The sequence below is a fragment of the Pleurodeles waltl genome, chromosome 10, assembly GCF_031143425.1.
Source record: "Pleurodeles waltl isolate 20211129_DDA chromosome 10, aPleWal1.hap1.20221129, whole genome shotgun sequence".
NCBI classification, from domain to species: Eukaryota; Metazoa; Chordata; class Amphibia; order Caudata; family Salamandridae; genus Pleurodeles; species Pleurodeles waltl.
In genome coordinates this window covers 692,041,492-692,053,881 of record NC_090449.1, presented here as the reverse complement: position 1 = coordinate 692,053,881, position 12,390 = coordinate 692,041,492, and positions in this window count along the sequence as shown.

Below are 12,390 nucleotides of genomic sequence, written 5' to 3'. Positions count from 1 at the left end.
GATTTAGAGTTTGGAGGAGGGGTTACTCTGTCACAACCATGACAGATATCCCATCCACTTTATTACAAGTTCCATAGGCTATAATTTAATTTTAATACGGCGGACCGGATATCCGTCACATTTGTGACGGAGTAACCCCCTCCGCCAAACTCTAAATCAGGCAGATAATTCTTTGCAATGGCACCAGTAGGCCTTTAAGGCCAGTACAAGCAAGATGCTCCCAAGGGTAAAGTGGATACAGAGGCAGAAGCCTGCTGACAGAAACATGGTCATGTCCATGCACCTACAAGACTCAGGGGAGCCTCTGCATAGCTGAGCAACAACTGTATCAATGCTGCCTTTATGCATTTAGGACCAGGATGGAACTGTGAGGTCTGCATCTGCACCACTCTGTAGCCCTCTTCTACCCTCAGTTCCAGATTAGGCACCAACACCCAATGAGTTCTGAAACTGTGGTTATACATTTGCATTTCACCAACACATAAAGTGATGGTGTTGCACATAGAAGTTAACCTGTCATAGATTAGATTGTCATTGGAGTCTGGTAAGCACTGTAGTCTTTGAACCCAAAACAAAAACACCCAGGGCCATATTTATACTTTTTGACGCAAAACTGCGCTAATGCAATTTTGCGTCAAAAAAATTAGCGCCGGCTAACGCCATTCTGAAGCGCCATGCGGGCGCCGTATTTAATCAATGACGTTAGCCGGCGTTAGCCGGCGGCGCTGCCTGGTGTGCGTGGAAAAAAACGACGTACACCAGGCAGCGCCGGCATAGGGGGATATGGAGCTTGGGCGCCAAAAAATGGGGCAAGTCAGGCTGAGGCAAATTTTTCGCCTCAACCCGATTTGCGCCATTTTTTCCGACTCCCAACCCCCATAGAAATGACTCCTGTCTTAGCAAAGATAGGAGTCATGCCCCCTTGCCCAATGGCCATGCCCAGGGGACTTATGTCCCCTGGGCATGGTCATTGGGCATAGTGGCATGTAGAGGGGCACAAATCAGGCCCCCCTATGCCACACAAAAAAAAAAAAAAATGACTTACCTGAACTTACCTTAATGTCCCTGGGATGGGTCCCTCCAGCCTTGGGTGTCCTCCTGGGGTGGGCAAGGGTGACAGGGGGTGTCCCTGGGGGCATGGGAGGGCAGCTCTGGGCTCCTTCAGAGCCCACAGGTCCCTTAACGCCTGCCTTTTCCAGGCGCTAAAAAACGGCGCAAAAGCGGCCGTACGTCATTTATTTTTACCCGCCCACTCCCGGGCGCGAATTTTACCCGGGAGTGTAAATACGGCGCACATGCCTCGGAGTCAATTTTTTAGACGGGAACGCCTACCTTGCATATCATTAATGCAAAGTAGGTGTCCACGCTAAAAAATGACGCAAACTCCATGGACTGTGGCGCTAGACGCGTCTAACGCCAAAGTATAAATATGGAGTTAGTTTTGAGTCGGAATTGCGTAAAAAAAAACGACGCAATTCCGGCGCAAACGGAGTATAAATATGCCCCCCAGTGCCTTTTTGTATCCATTGGGTTACAACAACAGCAGTAAAGACCTAGTTGAAGTCTACAAAAGGTAAGCATCACCAGGGGAAAATGGGCATCAATGGCCCATTGTGGGATTGGATTAATAATTGGAACTCTGGCTGCCATAAACCTCTCTCATAATATAATTTTACTGACTCCCATTTAAACACAGTGATAAGATGGCCAAGCAACGTTTAAAGGGGCAGGTGTTTTCAGTTAAATATTAACCATAGAACTATCTGCCTGCCTCTTTCTCTGCTTCAAAATATATCAGGCTTTTTCAAAAGGTTTCAGTGTATCCAACAGTGGCATTTGATCTTTGGTTCATTCATGCATGCCATAACTTCAATAAAACCATATTTTTGGAGAAGCACTGGTTTCATTTTTGGTAAAATTTCACAAGGCCTAGGAAGAAGGTGCTGCTTAGGAAAAATGAAGTCCTCCACAAGTCGGGGTGCACCACATAAAGCATTCTGGATGCACTCATATACCAAACGTACTGAACTCTGTGTGTGCTGGGACTTCAATAAAATCACTATTTTTGCAGAAGCTCTGGTCTCATTTATGGTAAAGTAGCCCAAGGCCTCGGAAGGCGGTGCTATTAAAAAAAAAAAAAAAGTCCACCTCATGTCAGGATGCACCACAAAAAGCATTCCAGATGTACTCATATACCAAGTGTTCTGAATTCTATTTTCAAATCCATAATGCATTTTATCAATGGCAAAGAAATTATCATATACTTCAGAAGGCAGTAAGATATTAATTATGTGTTAGGACTTTCAATGGAATATAGTGATGTTCAAGATACCATGGTGCAATGGTATGTAAAATTACCCTGCGCCACATTTTGGTGGTCAGGTGCACACATACACTATTGGTTATGATTTACGGCAGCATAGGCGTATACTGCGGAACTCCACTATAACATCTGTTACAAAAATGTACTAGATCACTGTCCTTTGCCTAGTATCCTTAAAACCCCTTAAGAGGAGTTGTAATTGTTAGACTGCCTCCCACAAAAGGGTATTTTGAATCACACCATATGAACCAAGGATGGCAACACCATCAGGGACACTCATAGGTGGTGAAATTACAGTTTCATAGTTGGTTGTTTCAAAAAGGTTGGTTGGGCCCATTCTTGCCTCTGGGAACCACAAGCATAGCTTTGGTGGAGGGTGTTTGGGGTGTGCCACTCACCCCAAATGAAAGCATTCTTGGCTTGGTAGTTGGTTCTGGGGCGCTGAACCAGGCTGGGTCTGCTATGTCACTTTTTCTCATCATCCTGAAGCCTGATGTCACTAAAAGGTTTAAACTTCTTCATTTTTTGTCAGGTCCTGAGGGTGGATTAATATATATAATTTGGAGAGGGGACATGCATTGCATCTCTCCCCAGGATGATTTTGGCCTTGAGGACCCCATCCCCTGCAGCTCAGTTGATATTTAGAAGGAGGGCTGTGTTGTCGTTATTAGCCATGTGGACCCAATACCCCAGGGCCTGGCCTTAATATAAAGTGGGAGGGGGCTTTTGGCTCTCCCTCCTGGACCGATTTCAGCCCCAGGGACCCTATCCCTTGCTGTTGAACTAATGAGGAGGGAGGCCATGGGGCTCTCTCGCCAGGCTGATTTTGACTCTTAGGACCCTATCCTTTGGGGCCCAGCCACAAAAGCAAAAGGAAACGGAGCCATACAGTCCCCCTCCCAGAGCCATTAATGGTCCTGGGGACCCCTATGCCCCTGGTGTCCAACCCCAGAACATTGCAGTTTCCTGGCCTGCACTGGTGCAGGCAGGGAAACCTGTATTTGCTCTTGCTTGGCGGGAGGAATTTCAAAGCTGCCACCAAGCGAGAGCAAACACGAAGTCTGCTCTCAGCTGGCCGGAGTTGTAAAAATGCTCCTCCTATTGGGAGCAGAATTCAGACCTTTTTCCTGCCTGCAGGGCAGGGAAACAGATCTGAATATTGCTCTGACCCACAGGGAGTAGTATTTTTAACTGTTCCCTGCGGGCAGGAGCAATGCCAGCTCCTGCTAGAAGGGGGAAGCTGGATGGGACTGTCTGGGCCTTTGCGCTCCCTTCGCCACCCCCAAAAAGAAGATGGTGGGTGCCCTGGGTAGGTACCAGGGCACCCACTCTTCATTTCCTGGGCCCCGGGGGTGGTGTCCCTGGGGCCAAAATCAGCCCCAGGAGGAGGCCACACAGCCCCCCTCCCCCATTTACAATTGGCCAGGCCCCAGGGGATGGGGGTCCTGAAGCCAATATCAGTCTGGGGAGGGGGGGCACATGTCCTCCTTTTAATCATTGGCCAGGTCCCATAGGATGGGGTCCCCAGAGTCCAAATTGGCCTTGGAAGGGAGGTGCGCGACCCTTCCCTATGTAAAATACAGCTGGGCCCAAGAAATTAGGGCCCCTGAGGCCCCAATCGGCTCAGGAGGGAGGCTATGTGCCACCCTCTCCCATAATTAAAGTGGTGGGCCACAGGTGATGAGGTCCCGGTGCCAAAAACAGCCTGGGGCGGGGACACAAATTATAGTTATCTTAGGGAACAAGTTACAGTTTTTTGAGACAAGTATTATTATAAATGCTGAATATCTATGGTTTTGTGTGTGTAAAATCTGAACCTGACTATAACCTCCCTGTAACTTTTGTTTTTTTTCAGTGACTATATATATTTGTGTGTCTGTGTGTGTATATGTATATGAATATACATATCTTTATATCACTTCACCACGATTGCTGGAAGCCACCGTGCACCACAACGGAGGGAGTGTTGTTTGAATGCGGAGTCAGCACTCTCTGCCATAATCCTGCCCAGCACCTTGTGAAATCTTCTTCAAAGAGCACCAACACCCCAGGGTGTGGCATGTGTAACTTTAATTAAAGTGCGCTTGTGCTACCAATTTTGGTATTTTGGTTACCCTGCAGCCTTGATCTGAAAACAGAGGCACCATTTTGGTTTCGTGTGTCTAAGTGCATGCTACATCATAATAGACAAAGAAGACATATTGTTTTGATCTTTATTGTTCGCAATTCAAAATTTAGCACAGAGCAATAGCCTGTTGTAGCACTTTAAAGTTTAAACATTATATGCTTCTTTCACTAAAAATTAATAACAATAAAACAATAGCATGTTTAGCTGTATCTATCTATCTATATATATATATATGTGTGTGTGTGTATGTATACCAGAGAAATTCAGCTGTTATACCTAGAGTCATTTCAAGTAAATATAATTTGTGCCCTAAGCCCTAAGGTACTTATAACATGTGCTCCATCATGCACAGTTTTCAGTTTTATTGCAAATGTTGCACTGATGATATCAATGATGCCATAGAAGATGTCATGAATTATGTAACTTGTGGGGTAATTAGCTGTGCATGGCATGGGCACGAGTTATAGTTACTTTAGGACGTGATTTATAGTTTACAAGTGATGAATCAGCAAACATGAAATTCAATATATTCAATCAACCAAATGGAGGTGAGTGAGAAAGGGCCACTGCACTTTTTGAAATGTTTCTGAGGTCATTAAAATAAATCTGTCATGGCAGTCCATTGACAATCCTCTTTCAAGCCTTATTTTGTATGACGCTCAAACCACCACGTATTAATCCTTCATGAATGGTTAATTTCAAAATTTAGTATATTACTATGGTGCAGCTGTCTCCCAAAGTGTTTAGAAGATATTTAGAATCAAGTTCATAATTTGGTAATTTGTATCTTTCCATGTCACTACATTTGTCTAAAATTAAGAATGGTGGCAATGAAAGCTTTGTCTACACTCAAAGCTTTCTCTTCTAAGTCGCACGAAGATTTGATAAGCCTTATGCTAGTCTCTCCCAAAGCTTTGCAAATTCCATGTGAACATAATTTCTTTTTGTTTTATTATCAGAGTTTTAAACATAAAACAATGTAAAATCCTATTTACAAATTGTTTGGAGAGAGCAAACTCAACACAGGTGAGAAAAAAACATATATATGTTGGCAAAACCTAAAAACACAGACCCAGTATTTCTAGATGTATATGCTAATAAATTTAGGGGCATATTTAAACTCTGCCTGCACCGAATGTGCGTCAAAAATTCTGACGCACATTCGGCGCAAACCTTTCACCATATTTATTCAATGATACCCGATCCCGCGAATGCCAAAATTCTGCCGTGTGCCTCATTTTCTGGATGCGGGAAACCACCTTGCGTTAATGACATGCAAGGTAGGCGTTCCCGTCCATAAAATGACTTAAACACCCGTGCGCCATATTTATGCTACCGCACAAAAAATCCGGGAGGCGGAGGCAGAAAATGGCGCACAGCCCGATTTGCATAAAAAAAACGGCTGGGTCAGGGCAGGCGTTAAAATGGGGCAAACACACCACTACTTAAGGAAAACACACACAAGCAACCGCAGAGCTCCAAAATGAAGACATGGAGGTGCTTTCCATCCAGCATGCACGAAGACGCAGAGCACAGGACCAACAACAGCAGCTTCAACAACACAAGCAGGGAACCCAAAGGCAACACAGAAGGCAAGAAAGGATATTCTGCACCAGGACAACCCTTCTGGGACTCCAGCAACAAGACGTCATCCAGAGGTACAGACTCAACTGGCAAGCCATTCAGCAGCTGCTTCGCAACATTGAGCCACAGTTGGCACCCAGCTTGCAGACACCCCACATCATTCCACCAGAGACCAAGCTGCTAGCTGTCCTCCACATGTTGGCAAGTGGCTCCTTTCAAACCATTGGTGCCCTGGTTGCCGGGATCTCACAGCCCTCATTCTCTGCCTTCTTATTGGATGCAATCATCTCCCTCACACCTCGTCACATCAGCTTCCCCAACACACAGCAGAAGCAGCAGGAGACCAAACAGGGCTTCTATCAAATCAACGGCTTCCCACACATGCATGGTGCCATTGACTGCACACATGTACGCATTGTGTCACCTGCTGCAACCGAACATCTATACCGCAACAGGGAGCACACACATTCCATCAATGTGCAGGCCTTTGTCGATCACCGGGATTGATCACCAACATCGTGGCGAAGTATCCTGGGAGTGTACATGATTCATTGATCTTCCGCCATTGCACCATCAATCAACACTTCCAGGATGGATGATATGGAAATGGCCTACTTGTTGGTAAGTACAGAAACCTACTTATATACATACAGCACAGAAACCCTGTAGGACACATACACATACACCACTACATTGACACGTAGCCGGGAAGACACTGAGGTTCTGACACTGCAAGGCATGTTTCAATTCCTGACCCAATGGGATACATAACTATGGACAAATGACAGATCCAAATAACAACAATTGCCACTCCACAGACACAAGGGAACAATTTAAAACCACACAATGACAATGACATTGCCTTAACTGGCAGTACAGCTTGGAAGCTTAATCTTTCAATATCACATCAATAACGCTCAATCAAACACCCTTCCAAGCAATAAGTACTGTGTAAGGGTTGTACAATGTGTTTTGCTGCAGGTCAAACACCATGAGACACATAGCATGATGATGATGACTCTAATGAAGGTGACATGGAATCATTGAGGCAGTACCAATATCTCACATCACTCCTGCTCTGACATTGCCCATTACCAATAAGCAGGTGGACTGTGCTAAGAACACATATTGATGTGACAATATTGAAAGTGCACATTGCTACACATACAGGTTGAGACAATTACACATATACACAACAGATGTACAGGCATATGGACCTTCTGACACTCAAAATGTCAACCAAGTTAGCCAGCTGAACTGGACCAGGTTCAGTAGTATAGGTACACGTTTGAACATGAGTCAACTCGGCAAGGGCAGAGAAATAGGTCTGCAGAGAACTTATCACACATGGGATATTTGTGCATTGTCAATTGTCAACAATTCAATGCTGACAACTTATGGTGATGTGATGTACATTGTCACCTAGCCAAATCAAAGGGCCTTACTGATGTTTAACAAATTCTATTGCATATGTTAAATTGGATGGAATGTCCAGGCCTTATAGATGCAACCGTGTTACCACCACTGTGGAATTGATTCTGTGTATGGAAGTATCATGTCACCTCCAGTTAAGACACATGGACACCTCTTTCACATAACATAATGCAAGGGAGTACACAATGTACTGCAAGTCTACAAAAATACTGCTGACATCCGGTCAATCAGACAAACACCAGTTCAGATAATGAAACAATCCAATGCTGATGGTACATCCTAGAAGCCTAAGATTCCACACAATAGCACAAACACAGATGAGTCACAGACAACACAAGAGAACAACTGCCATGCAAAGTGATAATCATGGTGCAAACAACATCAAACTTTTCTCACTCAGTTTCTCTTTCAGATGATCAGGGGTATGGGATCCACCCATGGATCATGACCCCATTTGCAAACCCAAGCACAGCATCAGAGCGTGCCTATAATGAGGCACATCGGAGGACATGCACCATAGTCGAGAGGACTTTTGGCATCCTGAAGTCAAGATTCAGGTGCCATGACATCACCAGAGGCAGCCTCCTATAGTCACCAGAAATGGTCTGCAAGATCATTTTGATCTGTGCCACCCTGCACAACATTTGTGTAAGGAGGAACATTCCCCTCTATGAACCAGACCCACAAATGGCTGAAGAGGAAGAAGAGGAGGATGTTGTCCATCAACATAGGGGGACCATCCAAACACAGTTGCAGGATTGCGTCGGAGACAACACATTGTCCAAAATTTCTTTTAACTATAGTCACCATCACCACTGTCTTATCATATGTCATTAAACACCTATTCTAATCACTATATCATGGTCTGGGTAATCATTTTTGCATCACATTATCCCTAAGATTCATAATCAGAGTGTAGCCACATGGAGCATTGCAGAAATACATATTAGGATACTGAAAAATCCATATCACATTTGATGGGTCTGAATGTACAGCCAACTTCACACACACTGTAAATGACATATATCCTGTCCATTTCACTTTTGAAGGGCAATAGCAGAGGACCACAGCTATTTCACACATACATGTTGACAACATGGTTCATTGCAGCATATGGCACACAACAAAGACACCATCATTCAATACGGAAAGAAAATGCCTAATACATGAGGCAGTGGATGTGCTATTGCATTGGTAACAGGAATGTATGACCAGACCCTTGACAGCAGTAAGTGTGACATCAGCTATCTTTGCAAGGAGTATGTGTGACAAGAAACCCATGTAAGCAGCAAATGGATAGCACAAGTGGCCCAGGTATGACTAGCATTGCTCACAAGACATCCCCTGCACATGCCTTCCCAGGACATAAGTCCTGCCACTGCCATGTTTTCTGTCTCTCCCCACCCTTTTGAGGGGACCCTGGAAATGGACTATTTGTACCCAGATAATCCCTCATCTACACACACCCAGACTCACATTCTGACTCCAGTGTGCTTCCCTCTTCAGTATGGTATGCGATAGTCATTGTTCATCTGTCTGCATGGACTTCTGGTCGGATAATGCAGTGCCTTGTAGTGTGTAGGACTTGTAATCACCTGTCCATTGCTTCCCACGTGAAAGGTACTGTTGGCCCTTTCAACATGATTCTCACCTACAGGAATTGTGAGAGACTGAAGCTGCACACACCTGTGAGCACCTCCATGCAGACCAGCCATTTGAACATGCACTGCCCTTGCAGCTGCTTGGAATGGCATAGAAACTGCCATTATATGTATATCACTGTTATGCATAGCCATATAAATTACTTGTGTAACACAGGCCTTGGGTTATTGTGTAACGTTGCAGCACACAGGACAAAAACAGTTTACATTTTCCACAGTGTTGTTCCAGCTTTGACCAGTCTCAGTCTGCTCACTATGTATTTGCCTTGTTCATTTTTGTTCCTGAGTGACCCTGAATCCTGTTAGCCTGACTGGTTCCTGTCTTTGCGTTACCATAATGGTTCCCTCTGGCTACATTTGTCTCATAGTTGCTTTCCATGCCCTTACTTTCCTCCTGGGGTATTGTGTCAGGTAGGTCTACAATGAATACTCAAATATATTGTATAGCGTAATCAGTTTACTTATCGTATCATGGAGTGGAATTTGTCTTCAAATAGCCGAATCACAGCCCATTCCTGAACGGGGGTTTCATGTATGCATGAGTGACAAATAGTGACAGTGTACCATGGCTGTATGCATGGATTAGGTATGGTGCCTCCAGCACAACAAACAACGTTAGAGAATGTGCATGAAATGTCAACACATGCTTGTACCCTGACGTTCCACACACTGATTCACATCGGCCCCAACATATTGATGGGGCTTGCGTGGTGAATATCTATGAGCTTTATCAGCACAGAGGCACTGATGTTCCCGGCTGCAGTGGGAATTTTAGAGGCCACCCTGTGTACAAATGTTGTGATGAAACCTGCTGTTTAAAATTTCTGATCCATTAACTTTGTGAGCACACCAAGTTGCCCTGTTGTCAGTCTCATAAAACTTCTGCAGTGCCACAGCTTGACTATCCCCAAGTGTGTTCTCAATTCCTCTTCGGCTTTCGTTCAACTCAGCTGTGAAGGATACTTTGTTAATGCAGGGAATGGCTCTACAGACTCATGACTAGACCTGCACGTAACTGTGACAACATGGACCCTAAAAATGACACAGGCTACACATGGGCCCACACACTTGAACTGGACACCGATGTGCAATTAACCACTGGAAATATGTGAACACATGCTACTTAATCTGTTGGTCCTCCACTGCCACGGGAGAAACATAGGTTATTTATATGACTCAAACTGTGGAGTGACATTACATTTGTGGATTGGTTTTGGGACTCGATGTCACAAACACTGTACCCACATAGCATTTTCAAATGCCTGACTCATGGGTAGTATCGAAACAAGTGACCAGGAAGTGGTATCCAACATTCCAGGACATGTGATGGCTTAGTCTTGGAATATTACTATGCTCAACCGTCCTCTATCTATCCTGTGCACGGTTTGTCACGGGAGATGCTTATGTCCCAAAAATCTGGGAAGTTCAAACAGCATTGGTTGCTACGTGTATGACAAACACATTTCCTTACTCATTTCCACACCGAATAGCATCTGATGGTTGTCCACATTGACAACACATGCATACAAGCAAATTTATGAAAACACATCATGTGATGTTCACACAGTGGAACAACAAAAATTTTAAGAGCCAATTCACACACATTGACACACAGGCAATGAGTTACTGTATTGAGTTGTGTAGCCTTGCTATCCTCTGTTGATGCACAACCTGCTCAAACTGGGTAATACAAATTTGTATCCCAAAAGATTGGAAATCCATTGCGTCAGTGAAGATTGCAAATCAGGTAAAACAACTAGAGGATCATGGTCTGCAGTAGTGTGATCTACCACATGTGCCCATACACTGGAATGCACAATGTAGGTGCAAACAGCCTATCTCTGTATAGTTACAGCTGTCATGTACTATAAAATTTGACAAATGACCTAAACCCAGTAAAAGACATACATTTTGACGCATATGCGTCAAAAAAGATGCACATGGGTCAAAAAATGCCACATATGCATAGAAAAATGACGCTCACTGCCATGATACATCCATTGGCCCTGAGCGTTAATTCCCACACTGTACCCCATAAAATTGGTTCACTATGAAAAATATTTGAAAATATGGATGCAGGGTAATTTCTAAGCATGTGCGTAAAAAAAAAGAATGATGCACAGACTGTAAGCGTTATAATATTTTGATGCATCATAATAAAAACGCACAGCATTTGAGGCAGGAAGTGATGTAATAGGATATCCTGTTTACAGAATTGGTACAGTGGGTGTACTTTCACTTTCACTTTGCCGTCTGTGATTTCTTTTGACTGTGTAGCTGTGTTTGGACTTGTCTGTGAATATTGTGAATTTGTCTCCTGTATGCTCTTTATATTGTCTTTTGGTGTTTTCTAAGTGTCTGTGGTATCCTGTGTAAGTGTATCTTTGTCATTTCAGGTGTCTAATTTATCTTTGTACTGTTGGGAGTCTGTTGAGGGTAGTGTTAATTTGGGGATAGTTGGGCTGTTTTAGTGTTATTTACTTATCATTTCCCTCTTCTCCTTTCCCTTCATTATCCTCTGTACCCCTTAATTCCTTTATTATTTCAAGCATGTTGGGTAGGCCCACATCTTGGTAGAATGGGAGAGGAGGAACTGGGGGGATTTATTTGGCTGGCGTGCCACTTCCTCCCATTGATGATAGAAGCAGGTGGCGGGGTGATACAGGGGTATCACACAGAGGCAAGGAGGCTCCGGTGGTCAAAGCTACAGTCGCTGTGAGTTATACAATAATTGCTACACATTACTGTCATTTGTTGACGCAACAGCTGCACTGAGTTACAAAACATAACTGGAGCCTGTAAATTAGTGTTGCCTTCACGTTAATAGATGATGCAAATGTGGCTCTAACATATGTTTTAGGCATGGTCTGTGAGTGTACCAGGAAAGACATGTTTTTAATCCAGATATTTTCAAGAATTAATGTGTCCCCAATTATTTCTGATAAATGTCTGAAATGGATTCTGACACCAACGTACCAAGTTATTTCTAACCTCAGAGAACATCTTAGGCTGATAGTTTGACTTGGTTGTGCCACAATTAAATTAGGGATGGATGCCAAAAGTAATGTAAACTGGTTCATATCTAAATGTTTGGTGCTACTTTCCATAGCTGTTGCACATAAAATGAAGCAAATTATACAAATTGAGGGGTAACAACTATCCATGGCCCTCTGTTCATTGTACTTGTGTGTTTTACATTGGTCTTGGGCACAATAGCTGGAACAGAGCTAATGCGTTTGCCATCTGTGTTACTCTATAGC